This window comes from Chiloscyllium plagiosum, unplaced genomic scaffold (assembly GCF_037043375.1).
Source record: "Chiloscyllium plagiosum isolate Xiang-an unplaced genomic scaffold, Cpla_swu_hap1 HiC_scaffold_3, whole genome shotgun sequence".
Lineage (NCBI taxonomy): Eukaryota > Metazoa > Chordata > Chondrichthyes > Orectolobiformes > Hemiscylliidae > Chiloscyllium > Chiloscyllium plagiosum.
The window spans coordinates 151,159,661-151,186,676 of record NW_028270141.1 but is presented as its reverse complement, the minus strand read 5'-3'; the positions used below and the strand labels follow the sequence as shown (position 1 = coordinate 151,186,676).

Genomic DNA, 27,016 nt, shown 5'->3' with positions numbered 1-27,016 from the left:
AGGAGATATTGTTTCAATCAAATAAATCACATATTACAGATGTTAGACTGAGATTTCACGTTCGATCAGACCAAGATTGCAGAGCATGTTCCAGTATTGGATTATAACAGGTCTTGACGTGCATTGGAGCTGGGAAGATAAATACACTGAGGTATATTACACACAACACCCTTGTCAGATACTTACACCATACTTTGTTTGCATTTTTAAATCATGGCTGTTAATCTACTTAACAAAGTGTATAGAGGAATTTGGTTAGTCAAAGTGTTGAATATTGGGTTTCCTTAAAAATTGAATTTTCTTCGTACTGACTATGTAGCATGAGATTTCAATTAACAGCTATTACAGCAGGATATAACTTTCAAAACTTCTAGCATGGGAAGAATTACAGAAACACAGAGGACACAATGCTCATTGAACAATTTATCTGGTATCAAATGCACCCCATTATCAGTGTGTTGTTTTTAAAAGTAAGTATTTGTTCTCAGAAAGAAGAGTAAATTAACCCTCAGATGAAGGCCAGCAAAGGGACAACAGTCATCTGATATCATGAGTAACTGTCCTAGGCCATTGGCCAAGAAGGGCTAGACAGGTGACTGAAATAGCATTGATGTTCAAACCCCAAAATAAGGAAAATTAACAGGGACAGGAGGGAGGAAGGGGCAAGATTCAGGGAGATGAGCTACATTATTTTCTTGGCAGAAGACCAGCAGCTTCCCAACATCAGCCTGAGAAAAACCAAAGACTGTTGGTACTGAGAGCACCAAAGTGTACAAAGGGGAATAGGACCACTGGGATGTGGGAGTGCACTGTCTACTCCTCCATTCTATAGAATGGCTCCAGGATCAATAAAGGATTCTCAACTGTCATGGGTCGTGCTTTTCCTCTCTTTGTCTAATTACCTAGTATGCTACATCTAAAATGCTGCTTCTCAATACACTATTAGAAAATTGCTATAAGTCATCAGCTGCCTAGATTAGCTAACTGTGAATTTCCTAAAATCAACAAACATGAGCATTCATATAATCCACACCAGTTGGAAAATACCAACCGATTCAATGCATAAAGGAGATGAGACGTGAGCAAAGTTACAGCAAACTTTTAAATTTTCAAGCTACAGTGTCTACAAACAAAGCAGTCAGGGTCTAAAACTTCAGCCACAGATTTGTTGACATAGCACCATTAACCAATGAAAATCTCTCAATGCACATCACAAAAACATTATAGAAAGAATTGATACCAAACTGCAGATGTTACAAATGTGGCCTGGAAGGTTGGCCATGACAAACACAAAGTTTACAGAAAGGGGACAGGGAAAAACTTTATGTATACTGATATCCATATGTTGAAATAGGGAGCAAAATATATTTGGTGATTACAAAGGTTTTATTGTACATTTAGAGTATAGTAATGTTAAAAGATTAAGTTGGAATATCTGTCTGGACATTAATGTAATATTGAAGGGTTAAGCTGCACTGACTGAACATTCTGGGGATGGGTGGGGAACGACATTCATGCAGGAATGTGGATGAATTAGACTCCAATTAGACAGTCATTTGCTACTACTCCCCTACTATTATCAACTTAAACGATCATTTAGTCCCTTCCAATCAGAAGCTAGGTATGTCACACTGCATTGTCTTAGGGAATAACTGAGAGAAAGTGAGGACTGCAGATGCTGGAGATCAGAGCTGAAAATATGTTGCTGGAAAAGCGCAGCAGGTCAGGCAGCATCCAAGGAGCAGGAGAATCGACGTTTCGGGCATGAGCCTGAAGAAGGGCTCATGCCCGAAACATCGATTCTCCTCCTTCTTGGATGCTGCCTGACCTGCTGCGCTTTTCCAGCAACACATTTTCAGTTAGGGAATAACTGAGTCAGGAAATCGTCTGCATAACATTTTCCCCAGGATTAGGGCATTAGCATTTACTTTATCTCCAAGGATGACCTCAACTACCGTTGTATTTGGGGTAACAGGTGATTGTGAGAGAGTGGCTGGGGGTTGTCTTGAGTGGTATGTGACTGTGAGGGAGTGGTCAGAGTACCTGTAAGCATTATCAACTGACCTGTATAAAGTGGATGTGGTTTTTTTTTGTTCAAATGCCTCTTTGACTCAACCTCACACAGCTGCGAAGAGTGTCAAAGGGGTCACCTAGCTTTACAGGCTTTCATAAACTTTAACTGTTTGCAGAAGTTGGTTTGTGCAAATTGCATCTCGTGTGTGACAGTACAAACATCAATTTCTGTCTTTCCTTCAGGATGCTTTCCATGTCATCTCCCCCCAGGAAGAACTCAACTGTTTTTAAACCAAATCCACCAAATAAACAAATTATCCAAATTACAAATTATAAACCTTGCCCACCAGGGGCAAAGCACTCAGTTCTTAAAGTGCCTTTATGCAAGGCTATATAGATATTTAAAAAAAAACACCACTTCATATTTCCACTGTTACATAGCAAGACATCCTTCCTCTAGGACCTTAAATAATTTTTCTGTTGAGTCATTCCTCTTAGTGAAACAAGCCAATTGTTGATGATGAGTATCTACCCATCTCAGCTTAAAGATTTCTTTCCTCTCTGGCATTTGCTTTAAATTAGCTAGATCTTAGCGAGTTTTGAGAAGACTTGTAGCTCATTTTCAGACGTTTCCACTGGATTTGAAGGATTCCACACTGGAGATGGTTTGAAGTGTTTGTTGCTGTTGTACAAGCTCTCAAGAATAACAACAATGTGGGGATCCTTGTTGACTGTTGGACTGTAATCTTAATCTCAGGTTTGAGATCCTAGTCCTCAAATACCATTAGGGAGAAAGTGAGGACTTTCATAGCCATCCCCCAAAGCTAGGTATGTCACACTGCATTGTCTTAGGGAATTACTGAGAGAAAGTGAGGACTGCAGATGCTGGAGATCAGCGCTGAAAATGTGTTACTGGAAAAGCGCAGCAGGTCAGGCAGCATCCAAGGAACAGGAGAATCGACGTTTCGGGCAAAGGGCTCCTGTTCCTTGGATGCTGCTTGACCTGCTGCGCTTTTCCAGCAACACATTTTCAGCTCAAATACCATTATCCTCAGTCAGCTGAAAGTTGAGGTGGAGTATTGGAGTAGCTTATAAATTTTGTTCTCCATGTCTGACTTCATGCAGAGATTGTAAGAGATAGAGAAAAGTCCACATTTTTCAGAATCTTGCCCTGATCACCCCAAGGAGGTTTGTGCTTTAAGAGCTGGGTGGGAGAGATATGAAATTCATTGCTGCTTTGCCGGTTATCTGAACACAAATAGGAATGTTTCTTGAAACATTCAAATTCACCACTACTAGAACTGAAACTCTCAGACCATAGCAGCCGTGTGTGACCTGCTCCTCACATGCACTTATTCTCGAAGGCTGAGTTGGCATATTGGAGGCAATAATGAATTTTGTTGTTTAAGTCTGCCTTTGTGAAGAAGAGATTTGAAAAATATGCAGAATTGGAAATTGCTATGCACACTAAGTGTTCGCCAAATAATGCAGTGATTATCCACGTTATTGAACAGTGATTCATCTTTAGTTAGTAACTTTTCCAAACCTTAAACCTTATGTCTTAAAGAATTTAGATTTGAAAATCCTCCAAACCATTGAACAACTGAAAATGCGTCTTCCTTTTGGAAGGATGCCTTAGTTACCCCTGAAAATGAGGTCCCGCTGTTGTCTGAAACCCTACTGCAGTCTGCACCTCCATATTAATTGAAGCAGTATAACCAGAACACACATTACCTGTCTGGTGTTTTATCAAACAAGTGAGGTTTCATTTATTGAATAATGCCACATATGCAGATCATACACTTTGGTTGCTTAACTGGTGTACAAAACAAATAGACTGTTATGTGTTGTGTTAAGAATTTGGAGAGGAAAGCCCCTTTAAAATTTTTACAGCTTTACTTCATTTGTAAAGTCAAGTTCTTGCTTTAATTAGACCTGTGTTTTGCAGGCTGCCATTTTAATGCTTTAATGCATACAGGACAACTGTCTGTTTGTTAGCTACTCTTAATTAATATATTGTTTATTTTGAGCACAAATGTTCTGTGATTGACAGTGTTTTGCTTGGATATTAAAAATTGTTGCATAGAGATGAGCAAAAATTCAGTGCTGTGTAAAGTATTGGATCCACATAGAATGTAGACTAGTGAAGAGATGGCTTGGGAGGCACTTATTGAGGTCTGTAACATTTAGCACAGTGCTTCCCAAACTTTTCCATTATGACTCCAACTTGGTGCTCAAAGATTGCTGTGACTCCCGACCTGTGACAAATGTGAGTTGGGAGGAGAATCTGACATTGGTGGGTGGGTGGAAAGGAAGACCTGTGACAGTGACCATGATAGTGGGGTGAGAGAACTGAGAGAACAGGAGAAGGAGGGAACTGTTTAAGGAGGAGGGAGTGTAAGGAAAAAGCTATCTTTATGCTGGGTTTTTGGGACTGGACTTCAGTTTTAGTGATTGATTATTAGGCCATGCCCACTCTTAAATAAAACAGAAATTTTAAATGCAGCTGTTAACACCGCTTGGAGCATGTTTGTTGCTCATCCCTAAGGTGATGGTGAGTTGCCTTCTTGAGTTGCTACATTCCAAGTGGTTTACATATACTAACAGTGCTGTTTGGAGGAGAACTCCAGGATTTTGATATTGTGACATTGTAGGAATGGTGATGTAGTTCCAAGTGGCTTGACACAATCCAGGACAAAGCAGCCTGGCATCCCATCTACAAACATCTACTCCCTCCAGCAACGATTCTCAGTGTCAGCAGTCTACAAGATGCACTGCAGAAATTAACTGAGGCTCTTTCGACCACACCTTCCAGACCCAGGCACGGTGGCACAGTGGTTAGCACTGCTGCCTCGCAGCGCCAGAGACCCGGGTTCAATTCCCGCCTCAGGCGACTGATTGTGTGGAGTTTGCACGTTCTCCCCGTGTCTGCGTGGGTTTCCTCCGGGTGCTCCGGTTTCCTCCTACAATCCAAAGATGTGCAGGTCAGGTGAATTGGCCTTGCTAAATTGCCCGTAGTGTTAGGTAAGGGGCAAATGTAGGGGTATGGGTGGGTTGCGCTTCGGCGGGTCGGTGTGGACTTGTTGGGCCGAAGGGCCTGTTTCCACACTGTAATGTAATCTAATCTAACCCATGGCCATTACCATCTTGAAGCACAAGTGCAGTAGATTCTTGTGTCTTACTCGGTTATTGCACTGAAAATCAAGCTTTGCTATTCCCATTGTTATTACAAAAGTTGAAGGTTTTGAAATTATACAGATTCCTCCATTTCAAACCCATATTGACAGAAAACACCAAACAGGTTTATGTATTGAACATGAATTACTATTTATTATAAATAGAGTCTAGTTACAGATGAAAATTTTTGAATTGTTGGCAAATAATCCTACTTAATAAAACTCTAATCTCCTGATAAACTGCCTCTTAATCACCCTGCATTGGGTTGGAAATGGACTTGTGGTGGAAGGGAAGGATCCAGTGGTTGCGGTCTGTCTAGGTACCACTGACATGTAGAAGTTTAGGAAATGGTTCTGCTTGGGAGATATGAGTGGCTAAGAGCTAAATTAATAAGCAAACTTCAAGTGTAATCTCTAGATTATTACCTCAGCACAAATAGGAATAGGACAAGTGAGATTACAGAGGTGAATGTGTGGTGTTGCAAATTTCAAGTTTGTGGCTCGTGTTTTAGTATGTAATTTATAGTTGAGCAATTGATGTTTAAGAGGAAGAAAAGGGGTAAATATGATTGAACCCCCTGCTGTTTAGTGCTTTTGACCTCTTAAAGCAACATGACTCAACATTTTAACAGCTAGGAAGGTAAGGTAATTAAGATACTTTAGTGATTGCCAGAACACCTAATGCACATGGAAGTTTGGACTTTTACCCATGTTTGTTTAATAAGATGGGAATAGAAAAGATGGAGCTATTGAAACAACTGGTGGCTTACTTATATATAATGGGTGAGGAGCTAAATGTCTGACAGTCTACCACCAAATCGACTCTTGCTGCCCTACTGGGGGATGTTTCCCTCCAGGAATGAGAGTGAGGCAGGTATTGAGGGAGATGACAGTGATACTTGGTTATGGTGTGGAGGTGTTGTGATCAAGCGAGCAGGCAACACAGAGGGCATTTAGGGTTAATGGTGTTGGGGGTTGGGGTCATAACATTAGAAGAGAGAGGAGTAAAAGTAGGCCATTCAGTCTATTTGAGTCTGCTCCATTCAGTGAGGTTATGGTTGACCTGATAATCCACAGTCATGGGACAGAGAGGAGCAAGATGTTGTAGGCGTCAGTGAAAGTGGGAAAGCATGAGTCTTGGGGACAGATGAGAACAGGAGGACAAATAGAGTAAGTGAGAGGTATTGGAACAAAGATGGGCATGCTCCTGCTGAAGGAGTGAGATCTCTTCTGGAGTACGGTGTCCAGTTCTGGTCACCCCATTATAAGGATATTATTAAGCTGGAGAGGGTTCAGAAAAGATTTACCACTATGTTGCCAGCTTTGGAGGGTTTGAGTTACTAGGAAAGGCTGGATAGGGTGGGACTTCGTTCACTGGAGCATAGAGGTTGAGGGGTGAAATAAAATCATGAGAGGTATAGATGAGTTAAAGGTAGGTGTCTTTTCCCTAGGATTGAGGATTTCATGACTCGGGGGCACATTTTGAAGGTGTGAGGAGAGAGATTTAAAAAGACATGAGAGGCAATTTTTTACACAGGGGAATTACTAGAGGAAGTGGTGGATGTAGGCACAACTACAACATTTAAAAGACATTTGGATGAGTACATGAATAGGAAGGTATAGAGGGATATGGTCTGGGGGAGGCAGGTGGGACGAGTTTAGTTTGGGATTACATTTGGCATAGACTGATTGGGCTGAAGGGCCTTTTTCTATGCTATATGACTCTAATTGACCTGCTTCCTGCAGTGCTGTGCTCAAACTGGTCTAACCTGGGTGGCAACCTCCACCAGACAAGTATGGTCTGATGTCATGGTGTTGCAGCTGGTTCTAGGGGAAGAGGACATCCTGTCTCTGCACCATCCTATTCAGCTAGAAGCACCAGGCAAAGTGGGACATCAAATTTTCCTTCTTATGTCAGGACCTGTGCAGGGCAGCTCTGAACTGACAGTGCATGACCAGGTTCACAACGCCCTTTTAAAGATGGTGACAGTACCCGGGGATACTGGTCAATTCTGGGATATCCTATTTATGGCCATGTGTTCAGGGAATGGCATATGGTAAGCTGGGGATAGAACCGGATGAGAGAGAGCTGTTGCCATAACTGGAGAGATTGTGAATGAGGTGTGTTAGGTCTGATACTGTGATAAAACCTGCCAAGCCTTGCGGCAAATTCCTTCCTCCATTCCCCCCCCGCCCCCGCCACTTCCAAAAACCTGACACTTGGCCAAAAAATGTAAGGTTCAGTCCAATGTCTTAACGATGAGTCAGAGCAGCAGAGGACACAGAATGAAAAGAAATTAAATGCTTTAATCCAGATCTGATTACCACGTGGGCACCCTGCCCCATGTGCTGAACGAATCAGTCTGTTCACTTGAATGAGGGCCCGTGGCTGACACTCTCACCCCTGGGTTGTTCCTTAATTTAAGGGACGGCTGATTACTTCAGTTCACTGTCTATCACCCTGGGTTTAATTGGATCGTACTGAGAATCAATGGACCAGCTATTGGTGTAATCAACTCTCATAAGGAAGTTAACTTTTTAAAACTTTTTTCATGGTAAAGCCAGTATTTATTTCACATTCCTAACTTTCCTTGAGAAAATGGAAATTAGCAGCCTTTTTTAAACTATTCTTTTGAGAGTGGATATACCATAAGGTTGTTAAGAAACATGTTCTAGGAGTTTGACATTGAAGGAACAGTGATATAGTTCCTAGTCAGGATGGTGTATAGTTTGGAGGAGATAGTGGGGTTAGACCATAAGACCATAAGACATAGGAGCGGAAGTAAGGCCATTCGGCCCATCAAGTCCACTCCGCCATTCAATCATGGCTGATGGGCATTTCAACTCCACTTACCCGCATTCTCCCCGTAGCCCTTAATTCCTTGTGACATCAAGAATTTATCAATCTCTGCCTTGAAGACATTTAGTGTCCCAGCCTCCACTGCACTCTGTGGCAATGAATTCCACAGGCCCACCACTCTCTGGTTGAAGAAATGTCTCCGCATTTCTGTTCTGAATTTACCCCCTCTAATTCTAAGGCTGTGTCCATGGGTCCTAGTCTCCTCGCCTAACGGAAACAATTTCCTAGCGTCCACCCTTTCCAAGCCATGTATTATTTTGTAAGTTTCTATTAGATCTCCCCTTAATCTTCTAAACTCCAATGAATACAATCCCAGGATTCTCAGCCGTTCCTCGTATGTTCCTGCTACTTTTGTCCTTTTGGATGGTAGAGGTTGAAATATTGGAAGGTGCTGTTTGGAGGAGGCATGTGCAGTGCATCTTGTCTATACTGTATTTGGAGGTTCAGCAAGCATAAGGCCATTGGATGTCAAAAGGAGATGGTTCAATCCTCTCTTGTTGGGGACAGTCATTACTTCGTACTGGTGTGGTGCAAATATTACAAATATTGATGTCACTATAGCAGTCCCTGAGATACAAATAGATTTCATACTTGAGAATGTCTGTATGCCAATTTTGTACGCAAGTCTGAGAACAACACAATACAAGACGGTACAGTGTAAAATAACCGTTGGCATGAGCAAACATGTGCAAGTTGGATCTTTAATAGTAATATGGGATTTCATTCATATTAACATTTGTAATTCAGATATTTGTAAATTGGAAACCCCTTTTATCAGCCCAACCTAGCTGTTGGCAAGGACGTACTGCAACTGATAATGTATGCTTTGGTATATTATTTTAACTGATTGCAAGTCCTCACTACTGAGCTTTTGGAAAGAAGGTAATTGAAGCAGCTGAAGATGGTTGAGCCCAGGACATTACCTGAACGACTAAGAGGGCTCTTTTGGTACAGTGGTAGTGTCCCAACCTCTGAGCACGAAGGCCCAGATTCAAGTCCCACCTGCCCCAGAGGTAGGTCATGACATGTCTGAGCAAGTTGATTAAATTTTTTTTAAAAAACTGGGTTCATACTCCTGTTGGGGAGTACTTGTACATGAAGAACTAGGGGCCTTTGTGGTACAGTGAGCTAAGTGGCTTGGGTTCAAGTCCCACCTGCTCCAAAACTGTGTAATAACATCTCTATCCTGAGGCAGTGTTCATCTGGGACTGAGATGACTGACTTCGAACAAACACAACTATCTTCCTTTCTACTGGTATGACTCGAACCAATGGAGAGTTTTCTTCTAGATTCCATTGACTCTCATTTTGATACCATACTCTGTCAAATGCTCTCTTGGTGTTAAGGGCGGACATCTCCCCTTACCACATACTACTACTTTTAGATAGATAGTGCTGTTAAACACCAGTAGCCATTCCCCAGAATATGCTGGTGCAGAAATGGAGGTGAGGGATAATTATAGATGATAACGCTTAATCAATGCCTGCATTGCCTGAAGTTGGAGAGGAGCATGGCACTACCAGGCAAAATGGACATATGGGCACTCTGGGTGCTTGCAAGCATAAACTTGCATCCTGTCATCTTGTGGTATTTGTCTGCATGCCATGACTCTCTTCAATCTCCTCCCTGACACCATCCTAATGCGCGCACACTCTGGAAGTACTTGCTATACTTGTTCTTGCATTGTTGTAGTTCCAATTGGAGGGCACTTGACGAGAGATTTTATTGTGTTTTAGAACTTTTTTTTATAACACTGCAGAATTCTCACTTGCTGTCCAATGAAGAAAATGCCCTTATTCAGAAACTAAGCCTGTGTTTGCTGTAACTGAGTACAGATTTGGTGCAGGATCTTTGGCACAGCAAATGGGTGAACAGGAAGCAGATGCAGGGCAAGCTGGAGGAATTGACCAGGTGCCAAAGACTCAAACTTAAATGAAGACCATTTTAATTAGTATTTGAAAAGCATGGCCATGTTATTCTGTCTGTAATCTATATGTCAGCGCTGTAGTTTAAAGCAAATGTTAATTTTGAACCTGGTCCCATGTTTCTCAGCTATTTTCTGCAGTATTTGAGGGTAAATCCTTTTCCTCTGAAAGATGATTTCCTTTTTTTATGGCGATAGTGGCTGTGCTGCATTTGGCCTGAGTAGTCCTGGAGGGGGAAAAAGAAATAGAAAAGAAATTTATTGTCATGTGTACTTTTACATGAAAAATTATAGTGGAAGTTTTATAAGTCCCCAGACCATGGTGCCTACATCAACGACAGAAGTCATACATAATGATTTAAAAAAAAAGTAAGACAAAGTTCAGTTACTGGCTCCTGAACTCAGCGAAAGCCGATTTAAGGAATGATGGAAATCATTGAAGATGCAGCTGGGAGGAGACCGCCATTCGGGGACAAGACCACCATGCTGGGTCCCTGGAATACTGGGTGGGAGGCTTCTGCCAAGGAAGACTGCCTAGTAGGGATGAGACTGCCTACAGGGCTGCTGGAATACCTGAAAGACAAGGAAGGCATCCACATGGGGACGAGACCTCCATGCTGGGACAAGGTTGCCATGGTGGGCTGAGACAGTCTTTCTTCTCCTTAAGGCACCCGGGCCTAGCTGTGGACTTGGAGCCTGGGCTCAGGCTGGGGATGTCAGGCCGGGACCTGTTTCCCACTCACCAGAAGGCCCCGGGCTGGGGTGGAGCCGTGTGCAGCTCGTCCTGGCATTACTGCCACTGCAACCAGAGGTAGCCTCCCTCACCCACCAATGTCCAGTAAACAAAGACAAAATAAATAAAAAAAAAGGCAAAGAAAAGAAAAAGTGAAAAAATAAAAAGAAGAAAAAATAGAAAAAAAAGGACCTCCCACTCTGCTGCCAACTTGAAAGACTTGGGTGAAGAGAGAGAGAGAGAGTAAAATCCATGAGTAAAAGCCTCACTCCTCACTGTCATTACTCAGCCACCCCTGCTAAAGACTTAAGTGATAGATGAGTGTATGTACAGGCTTGGCTCAAATGCTGCTGCCATTTGCTATTTCAGCTCCAATAGCACTTAAGTACTTGCCAATTTCACCCATGAATAATATCCAAGAGCTCCCTGGCCTAGCATCTGACTTTTCCTAGTTCCATGGTGGAAACAATTAACAACTGATTCTCCAAAATCCAACACACCGAGGAAATAAATGTCTCATACTTTGGAAAGGAAGTGTAGCAGTAATAATGGAAGCCAATTCTAGCATTCTCAGCTGACACAAACTGATGTCCATTCCACTGATCACTCTTTCTGAGTTACAGAGACATCACACACAGAATTTTTAATGATGTAAGTTAATGTAAATGTACTTGTTAATCTAATGCATTACCCAAGTTTAAAGTTTTGATGAAATATTATGGTTATTATTCTTACATTTTGTATTGAACAAGTAAGACACACTCATCCAGATGGAGGAAGGCCACTAAAATGATTTAATGACTGAAGTAAATTTTTATCTTGGTGATAATCAGTACTTGTTTCAAACACCAAAATTAAATTTCCCCTTCCCAACATAAAAACAAACTAATTAAATGATTATACACTGTCCAGGATAATTAATCAGAACAGTTCATGATCCATTTTGTCCCTTTTGGTTTTGAGATCTTTAGCAAGGCTGCACTTTATTGCCATTCCTAGTTGCCCTGGGAACTTAGTTGTGGGCCTCCTTGAACTGCAGCAGTGTTTGAACTCTGCTTCAAAGAAAATAGGATAAAAATAAATCTGCCCGCACATGCAGCAACACATCCGTGTTACAAATTCAGTGCTGTTGTACATATTTTCAGGGCTGTTGCTTCCATAAGAGATCTGAAACACAATGGGAGACACAAGCATAGTGCTGCTGTCATTGGGTCAGTAATCCAGAGGACCAGGCTCATGCTCCAGCAACATGGGTTAGCTGGTTGGACGTAAACTTCAATTCAGTAATAAAATAGCAAAGTAATCTAAAGAATTGAAAGATACTGTCAATAATTGGATCACAGAATTATCAAGTGACGTCACTATTTATTTATTTGTACAGAAGAGGTCCTTTGGCCCATCGAGTCTGCACTGACAAAGAAATTCTATTCTTAGTCCTTACTAATCCCACTTTCCAGCACTTGGCCCATAGCTTTGAATGTTATGACAATTCAACTACTCAATCAAGTACATTTTAAAGCTTGAGGTTTCCTATCTCAACTACTCTCCCAGGTAGTGCCCTCAGATTCCCACCACTCTATGGGTGAATTGTTTTTCCTTAAATCCCTCCTACTGCCTTAAAATTATGCTCCTTTCAACTAAGAGGAGCAGCTATTTTCTATCAAAATAACTCCACTGAGGCCATTACCAAGTCATCCCTTATTTACAGTTACTGAGTGGAAAGTCCTTGACACTGATCCAGCTTAGAGCCAGCTCTTAAAGTGAACAGAATCTCTGACACTCCTGTGTTTGAGCATCAACCAGAGCTCCCTGATTGGATCAGATAAACAGACCCCGTCAGGGACTGAGAACAGCTTCTTCCCTGCTGTTATTAGACTGCTGAATGGACCTCTCCAGTTTCAAAGCTAATGTTGATCATGCTTTTGTGCACCTCCTGTGCAGCTGGAAGCCTCGCTCTGTATGATTGGTATGTCCTTGTATGTTATAATCTTCCTGTACCACATGGAAAACAGAACTTTTCTCTGTACTTAGTTACATGTGACCATAATAAATCAAAATAAATCCTCATCTAACAGCGATTGCAAGTACACATGGCTCATGTCCAGCTTCGTGAATGACAGCCCCCAAGGCCAGCTTAGCATATACATCCTCTACTCAAGGGGTTGGGATATATCTAGCTGTGGAAAGCAGTTTACAGTTTGTTTAAAATCCCCACAAAGGTGAATCATCCCAAAGGGGTTCATAATTAGTACGATTGGTGCTGCCCATTCCACAACTAGTTTGATGATTCCTTCACTTTCTAGCCTTCTGATTTCTGCCTCTAGTTTTGCCCGTAAGGCAGTTGGCACTGGGTGGACCTTGCAGAATCATGGAATTGCTTCCTGCATTCAAACTGGCCTTAGCTCCTTTGATAGTCCCTTGACTTTCCTGAAAACCTTCCTGGCAAATTTAATTGGGACTTCACTCACGCAGCCATTTTCTAATCGAGAAATGTTGAGCAACTCGGGATGAATTTTTCTCAATCAACTTTGCCCCATCAAGCTTAGACCTGAGCCTTTTACTACATTCAGTGGTAACTGAACCAATTGCTTCTCATAAAAGACTGGAACCAAAGTTGTACCCTTAATCTGCAACGGTTCCTCAGTATAGGTTCTCAGTCTAGCCAAGGTCTTGCACAAACATAAGGGTTGGAATCCAAAGTGAATTTTGTTAAAGACTTGTTCTGCTATCATTGAAATAACCAGATGTTTATTTTGACTGGTTCTGATTTAGATTTTGCTAGGCAATTTAACTGTTCCAAACAAAATGTAGGTGGACATTCCAGGGTGTGCTCTGTCCTGGATACTAGCCTACGAGTTCTATTACTCAATTTAGATCGAGTGGAGCTTTTTTACTGTCTCGAGTTTGCACAGCAGCAGCAATTACAATGGCTTGCTGGCCCGGAGCCTGAAGAAAACTTTAACTGTTTGGCCAAGGCTTGGCTTTGTTTTGGGATTTTGCTGAGGGCTGACCTAGTGTCCCTCTGTCCAGTATGTGGCCTGATGAGGCTATGCAATTGCCTTCACTCACATGATGTCCCCCAGGCTCAGTCCACCTATGGAGTGTGTCCACTTCTACCGGAATACCCTGTAACTCATATGCTCCACTGGCCACATTTTTCAATGATAAAGCCAGTTGTAGTGCCTGTTTGATATCCAGCTGGCTTCAGCTAGTAGGCGCTTTTGCATGCTTATGTTATTAATTCCAGATGCCAAATGGTCCATCAGCATCTCATTAAAGGTTAAACCAAAGTCTTGTACCTCTGCCAGTCATCTTAACTTAGTCAAAAATCTCAATATGGGTTCCCTTGGTTCTCGAACTGTTAAGTAAAACAAATAGTGCCTCAGAATTAGAGTAGGTGGGGTCATAATGTTCCTTAATAAATCAGTCTACTCTTGAACAGTTTTAGTATCTGGTGCCTCAAGAAGTTAGTCTCCTAACAATTGACAAAGGTGTGGGTGCACAAGTTGTGAGGAAGAATTATTTGTTGCTTTACATCTGCCCCAATGTTACTTGCCTGGTAAAAGTAGTGCATTCTTTCCACATCCTGAGGCCCAGTTGTCAACAGGATTGAACGGCTCAAGCTACCCAAATTGCAGCATGGTGCTTGAAATGCTTGCCCCAACTCAAAGATGATCATTGTGAATTTCTTCATGAGCCTGCTTTTCTCTCATTGTTAATGAAATCCTGTCACCAAGTCACCCTTTATTTAAATATGGATAGTCCTTGACACTGATCCAGCTCCTTCAGAGCCAGCTCTCCGAGTGAACAGGATTTCTGACATTCCTGTTTATATCTGTCAGCCAGGAGCATATGGGGCTTCAGCCCAGCCTTCTGACACAGAGAAAGGGACATTATCACCGCACCATAATAGAGCCCCTATTCTGCACATGTAAGTACATTTGAAAAAAATTATTTAATCTACTTTTCCTAATCAACCTGTTGGCAAATGTTATTACACACCTCTGGAGCTGGTGGGACTTGACCCAGGCCTCCCAGTGTAGGGAGTGTTACCGCTGTGTCGGAAGATGGACACTATCCGCACTCATATACTCTTCCTCCAAAGTGAAAATAAATGTGAAGTATACATTTTAACCCCCTTCTCTGGGCTTGTTGCTCCTACGTTTCACCCCAAAGAGAACATGTTGGGCCTGTACTCTCCCTAGTTCCACTTTGACTGAATGATGCTATCCCAATTACCCACCAGGGACAGAGTGACTGTAATTGCATCTTCTACTCAAAGTAATTGGTGACCTGACTATACAGGTTGCTTGTACAGCATCGTGAGGCTTGATACCAGTAGATAAAATGCTTTCAAAATGAAGAGAATACACTGTGCAACAGTTAAAATTGATTCACGTCATTCAATTAGTGTAAATGACTTCCATATAATAAAACAAGCTAATCAATGCAGTACTTTTTATGGGAATGTCGGAATAGACCATTGAGCTCAACAAACCTACTCCACCATATACTACAATATGACTGATTGAACACCTCAATGCTTTCTATCCAAGCTATCTGATAACCCTTTACGCAACTGGTAAACAGAAATCTATCATTCTTTAAATGTACTTAAAAACTGAGCTACTACAGTCCTCAGGCAGAGAGAATTCCAAAATGATTAGTAGTAGTCGTCAGGAACATGTAGAATCTGGAAATAAGAGAAGTTGTGTAGCATGGCAGAAGTAATCTTAATCTTGGGTGTCTTCAGTCTGCATATAAACGAATTGGGCACTCCAGCTATAGAGAACAAATTTCTGGAGTGTGTTAGGGATGGTTTTCTAGATCGGCATTTTGAAGATCCGACTTTTTTTTGTATTCACTTGTGAGATGTGGGTGTCTGTGGCTGAGTCAACAATTATTGCCCAACCCTGGTTGCATTTGAACATGGACTGCTTCAGTCTCTGAGGAGTTGGGAATGGTGCTGAACATTGTGCAATCATCACTGAACATCCCCACTTCTGACCTTTATGATGGAGAGAAAGTCATTGATGAAGCAGCTGAAAATGGTTGGGGAACTCTTGCAGAGATGTCCTGGAGCTGAGGATTAGGTTAGATTAGATTAGGTTAGATTACTTACACTGTGGAAACAGGCCCTTCGGCCCAACAAGTCCACACCGACCCGCCGAAGCGCAACCCATCCAGACCCATTCCCCTACATTTACCCCTGCACCTAACACTACGGGCAATTTAGCATGGCCAATTCATCTAACCTGCACATTTTTATACTGTGAGAGGAAACATGAACACCCGGAGGAAACCCATGCAGATATGGGGAGAATGTGCAAATTCCACACAGTCAATCACCTGAGGTGGAAATTGAACCCTGGTCTCTGGCGCTGTGAGGCAGCAGTGCTAACCACTGTGCCACCGTGCCACTCACTGACTTCCAACAACCACAACCATCATTCTATATGCTCGGTATGACTCCAACCAGCATAGAGCATTCCCCCTGATTCCCATTAATTCCAGGTTTGCCAGGGCTCCTTGATGTCACACATGATCAAATGTGACCTGGATGTCAAAGTCTGTCACTCTCACCTCTCCTCTAGAATTCAGCTGTTTTGTCCATTTTTGAAACAAAACTGTAATAAGATCAGTAGCTGAGTGGCCCTGGCAGAACCCAAACCGAGCGTCACCGAGCAGGTTATTATTGAGCAGGTGCTGCTTGGTAGCATTGTTAATCACACCTTCCATCACTTTACTGATGATTGAGAGTAGAATGAAGAGGCAGTAATTGGCCAGGTTGGATTGTCCTTCTTTTTGTGTACTGGGCAATTTTCCACATTGTTAAGTCGATGCCAGTGTGTAACACTATTGGGAGAGCTTGACTAGCAGAGTGGTGAGTTCTGGAGCACAAGTTTTCAAGTCCAATTGCCCGAATTTTGTCTAGAGCCTTTGCATACCAGTACTTTATTGTATGGAGTGTATTGAATTGACTGGAAGACTGGCATCTGTGATGCTGGAGATCCATTAGGGGACGCTGAGGTGGATAATTTACTTTGCATTTCTGGCTGAAGATTATTGAAAATGCTTCAGCCTTATCTTTGGAACTGATATCTTGGCCTTTTCCATCTTTGAGGAAAGTGATATATATTGAGCCACGTCCTCACTGATTTGTTGAATTTTCCACCACCATTCCTGAGCAGATGTGGCAGGATTGCAGAGTTTATTTCCGACCTGTTGGTTATAGGATTGCTCTGTCCATCACTCTATGCTTATGATGTATGGCATGTAATTAGTCCTGTATTATAGCTTCACCAGGTTATCCCCTCATTTTTAGGTATATCTGGTGCTGATTCTGCACTCTCCATTAAACCTAATATCATGCAATGAAAATGGCTAATTAATAATCTTGTGAGAACCTTTAGGGATGAGTGAAAGGCCCCTTTAAACCCACCACAAATACATTAATAAATATCCCTGGGATCATATCAGCTCAAGTCCTATTAAGGTGTAGCCTGACCAGCTTGCACAGATTCCATCTGCCCCAGGTTCTAGTGCCTCTGAAATCTAGTGGGCTTCCTTCTACACCGTTTTCCAGCTATGTATTTAAGCGATTAGTCCGTCTGTTCTTAAACTCACCAGCACATGGCACTGGGAGTAATCCTAAGATTACCGTGCTTGAGGTCCTGTTTTTTAAATTTCATTCCTAACTTCCTGAAATCTACCTTCAGGACCTCATCCCTCTCCATACCTCTAGTACTGTTGTGTTCCACAACTTCTGGTTGAACCCCCTACCCTCGTGTTCTGAAACTTCGATCAAGCTTGTGTAAGCAAAGACACATCTTCAGATGTGTTTGTCTGGGACACAGAGTATGTCCCTGATTTAACAGGAAATCAGGACTGTAGGATATACACTTCACTTGTCTCTGCTGACTTACCATCCCATAACTTTGAAAATGTCCTTTAAATAAATATAATATTACCATAAAAATTACCAGCAACCTAATTCATTCACATTAACCTTTTTTACATCCTCAATGTTTTACTGTTTATTTTACTTCTCTTTCCTTTGTTCCTTCCTGAAATCCAAGTAGCATTTTCTTCTTTATAAAATTATACTTATATTAGTTTTACACAGTTTCTCGCCAATCAATACTGTTGCAGATTTCCTGTGACATCCCTATGAATTAAACTGTACCGTGTTCCCTGTGTTTTTTTTTAAACTTTCGGTCTTCCTCTAAGCACTGTATTGAGAATGAAATGTAGTTTGGCACATCCAAAACCTAATTTGACTGGTTAGATTTGAAATAAAACTTACTTGCCTGTGACCTGATTACTTACATTTGTGTTTTATTTTCCTCTGTTTTTAGATTAGATTACTTAGTGTGGAAACAGGCCCTTCGGCCAAAAAGTCCACACCGACCCGCCGAAGCACAACCCACCCAGACCCATTCCCCTACACCTAACATTACGGGACAATTTAGCATGGCCAATTCACCTGACCTGCACATTTTTGGACTGTGGGAGGAAACTGGAGCACCCGGAGGAAACCCACGCAGACACGGGGAGGATGTGCACACTCCACACAGTCAGTCGCCTGAGGCGGAAATTGAACCCAGGTCTCTGGCGCTGTGAGGCAGCAGTGCTAACCATTGTGCCACCCAATTGTCAGAGAAAGTCAGGGATCCAAGATTGTCCAATATTTGCGAGGTATTAAATCCCCCAAAAGAGACATCAACCATTTAGAGATGTTCTAGACACATTGTTCCATTTCTTTCTTGCCCAATCCACTGCTCCATTTGGCGTTCTACAACTAACTTGTTTGTCATTTAATCTCTTCTATGTTTCATCCTAACACAGACCCTTTTTGTTCTTTTCGTACCTTTCTCTGTTCAGCTACTTAAAATCAATTGCACTTCTAACATTTCAATTTAAAAAAAAGTAATTTGATCTTGAAGTGAGAGTGTCACTGGCCAGACCACTATTTATTGTCCACCTCGAATTGTCCTTGAGCAGACTGTGGCAAGCTGATTACTTGAATAGCTACAGTCCATACTTTGCTGGCGTACCCATTGTACTGTTAGGAAGGGAATTGCAGGATTTTGACCCAGTGAAATTGAAGAAAAAGTGATTTTAGTTCCAAGCCTGGATGCTGGGAAGGGGAATTTGCAGTTGGTGGTGTACTCATGGTACGCTTGAAGATGCTGTTGAAAGAACCTTGGTGTGTGGCTGCAGTGTATCTTGTATATGGTGCACACTATTGCCACTGAGCCCAGATGTCATGGGGAGTGAATGTTTAGGTGGGCAAACAGGGTGTTGATCAAGTGGGCTGCTTTGTTATCATTGAGGAGAAAGTGAGGTCTGCAGATGCTGGAGTTCAGAGATGGAAATGTGTTGCTGGAAAAGCGCAGCAGGTCAGGTAGCATCTAGGGAACAGATGCTGCCTGACCTGCTGCGCTTTTCCAGCAACACATTTCCATCTCTGCTTTCTTATCACTTGTGCTGAGCATCTGGAGTTTTGTTGTTACAGCAATTCCAGACAAGTGGACAGTTGTCAGTCACACTCTTCAGTTATACCTTGTATGCTTTGAGGAGTCAAGAATTAAGTTACTTGCCACAGGCATGTTTTTGCATTACAGCCTCTGGCCTGCTCTTGTCACCACGATATTAAAATGGCTGTTTTGACTTACATTTCTGATGAATGCTGTTGATGTGGGAGGAGTTAGTGATTGTCATGTCATTGGCTGTCAAGATCTGATGATGGTCTGACTCATTCTTAGGCCATATGACAAGAGAAATAAGAGCAGGAGTAGGCCAATCAGCCCATCAAGCTTGCTCTGCCATTCAATAGGATCATTGCTTATCTGACATGTCCACTATACTGCGATTTCTCTGTAACCCTTGAGACCCCTAATAATCTCTCGTTAGAGATGGTCTGAGGGGTAGAAAATGATATTGAACAATATGCAGTTATCTGAATACATCCCCATTACTGACCTTGTGGGTGACGGGAGATCAGTGATGAAACAATTGAAGAATTTTCTGATGAAAGGCCACGGACTGAAACCATTAACTGTGACACACTCTCCACAGATGCTGCATGTTCTGCTGAACATTTCCAAGGTTTTATGTCTTCATAAATAGTTTACTTAGTTGCAGTCCTAGTGAGGGGATTAAGCTATTGAGAAGATTTTGAAGCCTATAAATTCAAGAAATTAATGCCTTTCAGTATTTTAAACATTTGTATGAATGCAGTGCATTTTATAATAAATGTATAATTATCTTGTTTTCCCAAGCAGTTTCTGTTGGGAAAATAATCAAAATATGATAAACTGTGGCTAAGTTCTGTGGTTGTGCAGTGCAGGATGAGCTTCATTCAGTTAACAATGATTGTAATTGCCCTGCTATTATGTGCTGACACTGGCTGGAAAATACTATTGAATTGTCGTCTGTCTCCAATGCACTTCAAAAACATCCTGAACATTCTTAAGAGAAAATGTAGTTCAGAGAGTTCTGGCTTCTTTTACTGATATATGGCACCCACTGAAGGGTGCATGTGATTTTTCCCACCAGTTCCTAATACAGTAACAAGTAGAGATTAAAAATCCTTCTGGGAAAGAGAGTATGTTGTTGATGTTGATTTACAGCACAATTTTTTTTTTTGTTTGTCATTTATAGGCTGATTATTTGATGCATGTTATAAATCTCTATAAATACAAGAGCTGAGAGCAATCCTATTCTCTCATGCCCATCCTCATGACTCAGATTCACATTTGCACTAGCAGGATATTTCTCCCACACCTTCGCTCCTGCAAGGCTGAGATGACATAGCTCAATACAAATTATGTCTAGGGGGTTTGTAACCATACCAGATGGTTGCAACTAACTCCTGACCCTTTAGGAAGCAACTTGTTCAACAACCAGCCTGAAAACTGCAACCTGCAACTGAAGACACAATTGAAGCATTGGTGCCTCTGTATTCTTGAAGGAGCCAGAGCATGTGATAGCTTAGATTGTAACAATGCAGCTGGATGGTGGGCTTTCTCTTTGTTTGCGGTCCCCTGCCATGTGAGTGTGACATCATGCTTACCATTTCTCCACTAGGTGTTGCTGCCATTATTAGAGTCATGGAATCATATAGCATGGAAACAGTCGCTTCGGTCTAACCAGTCCACGTCGACCATGTTCCCAAACTAAACTCGTCCCACCTGCCTTTGCTTAGCCCATTTCCCTCCCGACTCACGAACTTATTCAAATGTCTTTTAATCATTGTAACTGTACCTGTGCCCACCACTTCCTCTGGTAGTTCACTCTATACATGAACCACTCTCTGTTTAAAAAAAAGACCCTAAAGTCCTTTTTAAACCTTTCTCCTTCTCGCCTTAAAAATATGCCATATCATTTTGAACTCCCCCATCATAGGGAAACAATCCTTGTCATTCACCTTACCTATGTCCTTTACTTAGGATTTTAAAAACCTCAGTAAGGTCTCCCCTCAACCTCCCATGCTCATCCTTCCAATATTAAGCTTTCATTTTTACTTGTCTATTTGGTGCCCCTTATTTTCCTTTTTGAATATGCTAACTCAATCCGAAAGGCTCAATCCAATAATTCCGAGATTTTGACCAAGACCTTGATCCAGGAATTGTTGAAGAAATGTGATGCATTCACCTTCTTGTGGCTTAGTATTTTGTGCCTTGTTATCCCAAGCCTTGGTTAGACCCCATTTGAAGTATAGTGTACTGTTTTGATCTCCCTACCTAAGAGAGGATTCACTTGCTTTAGTAGGAATATAGCAGATATTCATTTGGCTGATACAGGGGATGGCAACACTGTACTATGGGAACTGACTGATTTGACTGGGCCTCTATTCACCTGTGATAGGGTTAGGAGTGGGAAGGATGAGATGGGATATAATTGAAACCTATACAGTTCTAACAGGCCTGGACAGACTAGATACAGGGAGGATGTTTTCACTGGTTGGGAAGTCTAGAACCAGGGAATATGGCCTCAGGATATGGGATGTACCATTTAGGAATGAGATGAGGAAAACATTCTTCATTCAAAGGTAATGAACCTATGGAATTCTCTACCACAAGGCTATAGAGGCTAAGTGACTGAATATATTCAAGAAGGAGATAGATCCATTTTTAAATTTTAGAAGTCTGAAGCGATAGACAATAGACGATAGACAGTAGGTGCAGGAGTAGGCCATTCTGCCCTTCAAGCCAACACCACCATTCATTATGATCATGGCTGATCATCCTCAATCCGTATCCTGTTCCTGCCTTATCCCCATAACCCTTGATTCCACTATCCTTAAGAGCTCTATCCAACTCTTTCTTGAAAGTATCCAGAGACTTGGCCTCCATAGCCCTCTGGGGCAGAGCATTCCATACACCCACCACTCTCTGGGTGAAGAAGTTTCTCCTCAACTCTGTTCTAAGTGGCCTACCCCTTATTTTTAAACTGTGTCCTCTGGTTCGGGACTCGCCCATCAGCGGAAACACGCTTCCTGCTCCAGAGTGTCCAATCCTTTAGTAACCTTATACGTCTCAGTCAGATCCCCTCTCAGCCTTCAAAACTCAAGCGTATACAAGCCCAATCGTTCCAATCTTTCAGCATAAGATAGTCCCGCCATTCCGGGACTGAACAGCCCTAATCCTACTTGTCTTGTCCTGCTGTGTTTTGTCTGGCCTGTTAGAGTTTCATACTTCACCACTGCTTGTGTTTGTTTCTTATTGTTTACTCTGACATATTACCTCATTGCTCTGAAGAAGATTCTGTACATTAGCAAATCATTTTTTTTTGTCACTCTTTTTTCCACTGACCTTTTACCACTTTCCAGCTTTGGTGGGTCCACATTCTTCTCATATTATGCAGACGTTATCAATAATTTCTTCTGTCCTTTCAGATTGCCAAAGCTGTGCTCGTCTCCGTGATGCAACTGGAACAGTTCAAGAATTTTTGCTCAGTGGATCACTTTGTGCTTGAACCAAACTGAACCCTTCTTTTCAAACAACTGTAAGTCTTTGGGGATTTTGACTGAGAATTATGTAATATTGCATGATGGACATCCTTATCATTACAATAGTGAATTTCAAGGAAACATAAGCAGCTGAGCACATGACTGAACAGTTTTGATCTCATCCCTGACTTACCTCCAATATGTTTCCCCCGGTGGGCAAAGTTTTACTTTGCTCTTGGATGGAATAAACCTAAGAGTGGGAGCAAGTGGGGAATGATCAACATTAGACTTGGCATGCTCATAGCATCTGCACCATTACTCGTGAATCATAGTGTCTTGCAGCGCAGAGGAAACCATTCAGCCCATGGTGGAAATGCATTTCACATTGGCACTGTTCCTTTTGCTGTTTACAGCAAATCCATTCTGTGGCTAGGTGGTAGAAAATGATTTTGTATGTGAATTTATTTAGCATTCACCTAAAATATTCAGTCAATGTCAAGGTATTATCAGCACAGTACTTCCTTGTGCCCTAAAGATATGTGGGCCAGAAAATGGTTACTTTTCATTTGTTTATGGGATGTGATCATTGCTGGCTTAGCTAGCATTTATTGTCCATCCTAAATTGCCTGGGGAAAGTTGTAGCCCAGTGTCTTTTTGAGCTGCTATAGTCCTTGTGATGTCGGGGTAGCTGCTGTTACGAAGGGAGTTCTGGGATATTAACCCAATGACCCTGAAGGAACCATGGTGAGTTCCAGGTCAGGATTGTGTGACTTGGAGGGAACCAGGCAGTGGTTGTTCTCCCATGTATCTGCAGCCTGTGTCTGACTAAGTAGTAGAGGTTGAGGGGTCAGGAGGTGATGTTGATAATGCTCAGTGCACATTGGCTGTGAAGGCAGTGAATGCTGAAGGTGGTGGACAAAGTTAAGTGAACTACTGTGTCCTGAATGTGTCAAACCTCCTGCCTGTTATTGAAGCTACACTCAACCAGGCAAGTGGATGCCATCTCACCTCAGACTGCTGGTGGATAGACTTTGGGGGGAAGAGGAGGTGATTTCCTTGCTGCAGAATTCCTAGCCACTGGATCTCAATGGCCAGTCTAATTCAGATGATTGTCAATAATAACCTCCAGAGCTGAAAATGTATTGCTGGAAAAGCGCAGCAGGTCAGGCAGCATCCAGGGAACAGGAGAATCGACGTTTCAGGCATAAGCACTTCTTCAGGAATTCCTGAAGAAGGGCTTATGCCCGAAACGTCGATTCTCCTGTTCCCTGGATGCTGCCTGACCTGCTGCGCTTTTCCAGCAACACATTTTCAGCTCTGATCTCCAGCATCTGCAGACCTCACTTTCTCCTCAATAATAACCTCCACCTTTGCCTCCTGCATATTCATAGTAGGATATTCAGTGATAATAATGCTATTGAACGTAGAGGGGCAATGGTTCAATTCTTTTCTTTTTGGCATTGGTCATTATCTGGCACTTCTATGATATGAGTTACCTGCCACTAATCAGCTGAAGTCTGAATATTGTCCAGGTCTTACTGCATTTGGGCATGGTCTGCTTCATTATGTGAGGCGTCATGGATGTTGCACAATCATCAACAAACATCCCCATATCTGACCTAATGATGAAAGGAAGGTAATTGATGAAGCAACTGAAATGTCCTTGGAGCTGAGCAGACTGACCTCCACAATCATCATCCTTTGTGCTGGGTATAATTCTGGCCAGTGGAGAATTTTGCACCTGCTTCCTATAGACTTTAGTTTTGCTATGGCTCCTTGATGTCACACTCTGTAAAATGTAGCTGTGATGGCAGTCATTCTCACTTCACCTCTGGAATTCAGTTGTATTGAGGGCCTCTGTTTGTTATTTACTGTAATTTCATGTTGATCTTAGCTGAGACCATCTGTTTTGAAATCCTGCCTTCAAAGGCACATCTGGATGAAGATCTATTCAGGAGTGGAATTGAAGATAAATGCAGTTTAGGTGCTGAGTAAAATAGATTAAATGCAAAAGTCAATTACTGAAATTCTTAAATGCAGAATATGTCTGAAAATATTTAATTGGACAGCGTTTGGAAAAGAGAAATGGAGTTTACATTTCACTTATTTGTCTCTACGGATGCAACTTTGCTTGCTGTTTATTTCCAAGACATTCCTAAGAACATGCTGATTCCTGCTTTATTGGCATCAGATGAAGGAAGGTGTAGATTGATCAAGGATCGACAGTATAAGATGTAAGGCCTGGAGTATCACTTGATTTACCTTTCACTGATTGGATCAAATTTTGCACAAGTCTTTCCTTAGGTGATTATATCTGTGAGATAGGGCCTGTGATTTATTTCTTCTGTTAAAACAGTGGCTGCCCTTTCTTTCTGTTAAAAAAGGTAGAAGGTTTTCATTGACTGTCGAGTGATTTGGAATGTCCTGAGTTTGTGAAGTGTGGTATGTAAATGCAGATCTTTCATTGTTGTGGAATACAGGGGAACCTCGATTATCCGAACGAGATGGGTGGGCACTATTTAGTTCGGATAATTGATTATTCGGTTAATCGATTAAATGCCTTTCCTCTAGGGCTCAGAGTTTTTAAATTCTGCTCCCCCGTTCAGCCCGCCCCCCCCGCCCTAAAACCATCCACCACTTCCCCGCTGCCCCCCCCAAACCTGTCCAACAGCTCCCCTGTCCCCCAACCCCATCCAACACCACACCCAAGTGTCCAAAACCGCCCCCATCTGCCCCCCCATCCCTGTCCAAACTGCCCTGCCCTCTGTCTGGCTGCTGGACACCAAGAATAAGTGCTGCCTTTGTGGGATAAGACTCCAAATTGCGCATGCACACGCATGCGTGCACAAATGCGCACACACAGTTATCTGCAACTTTTTGACAGGTTCCACCTCTGCCGTGTACAGGACAATGTTGGTCAGATTATCTGGGGAAGTGGGGGAGAGGAGGAGGGAGGTTTAGGGTGCACCCCTCTGTAGAGCTCTAGGGAAAGTGTGGGGAGAGAGAGAGGACGGGAAGTCAGTCATTTGGAGACAGTGCCTGTTTAATCATTGTAAACAAAAGATGTGATCACTGTTGGAAACACTTCTTTGAGTAATGTTTCCATCAGGACCTCGAGATCTCCTTCAGATAATCTGATTTGCTGATAATTAGTATTCGGATAATCGAGGTCCCTCTGTTAACTGTGCATTGTCCTTGGAAGGGAAGATGCACAACACCTTTTACCTACTTATGCTTTGTCTTCTCCCAGATTGCGGCTCATTATCAGTGATCATCAAAGTGGAATGAGACTGTGGACTAGAGGTGCTCAAGAGATCTGTCTTGCTTCATAACACAATGTAGTGTATTGTTAATTTAAGTACATGAGGCACAGTAACTTAGAAGCTCCAATCCTAAAACGTCCCTTTGAAACCATTTAAGTTTTAAAATGCTGACCCATCCAGCAATGCCCACATCTCATGAATGAAGAAAAGATATTTTCTATAACATTTTTATTAAAACTGCTATGTATTTCCCATTTCAAAAAAATAAGGAATTGTTCCAAATGAGATACCAGTTTAATATAACTGTATGTGAAAATCAAAAATAGCAATAAAACTCTGATTATGAAAAATTCATGGTGGCAGCTCAGTATCTATATTAAATAAGGAAGCCAAACTCTGCACTGTATTCCAGGTGAACTTTGACTAGTGCCAATAGATAATTTTAGCAAGATTTCACTATTTTTCTACTCGGTTGCCTTTGAAATAAAGGCTAACATTCTATTTGCCGCCTTGTTTGCATTTAATTAATTTGCTAGACTTTGAAGATCACAAGAAGCAAAGTGGATAATGGAGATCCTGTAAATGGAGTATATCTGGACTTCCAGATGACATTTGATAAGGTGTCAAACAGAAGGTTTATATGCAAGGTGAGATCATATGGGTTAGAGGTAATTTATTAGCTTGGATAGAGGATTGACTAACCAGCAAGCAGAAAGTTGGGGTTAATGGATCTTTTCCTGGTTAGCGACATGTATCTAGATAGAACATAGAAGAATACAGCGCAGTACAGGCCCTTTGGCCCTCGATGTTGCGCCGATCCAAGCCCACCTAACCTATACTAACCCACTATCCTCCATATACCTATCCAATGCCCGCTTAAATGCCCATAAAGAGGGAGAGTCCACCACTGCTACTGGCAGGGCATTCCATGAACTTGCGACTCGCTGAGTGAAGAACCTACCCCTAACTTCAGTCCTATATCTACCCCCCCTTAATTTAAAGCTATGCCCCCTTGTAATACCCGACTCCATACGCGGGAAAAGGTTCACACTGTCAACCCTATCTAACCCCCTAATCATCTTGTACACCTC

At 42.1% G+C, this 27,016-nt stretch overlaps 1 protein-coding gene across 5 annotated transcripts in view; it reads left to right on the top strand.

Annotated features, from left to right (window-relative positions):
- The window catches only part of disp1 (dispatched homolog 1 (Drosophila)), a 401,131-nt gene that overhangs the window by 27,305 nt on the left and 346,810 nt on the right, over positions 1–27,016 (top strand). For 4 of the 5 annotated variants that reach the window (XM_043687317.2, XM_087984357.1, XM_043687315.2 and 1 more), the window contains exon 2: positions 22,609–22,718. The exons of the other annotated variant lie outside the window; for it this stretch is intronic. The gene's annotated coding sequence lies outside the window, so the exon portion shown is untranslated. The remainder of the gene's footprint in view (positions 1–22,608; positions 22,719–27,016) is intronic. 5 annotated transcript variants of the gene reach the window in all.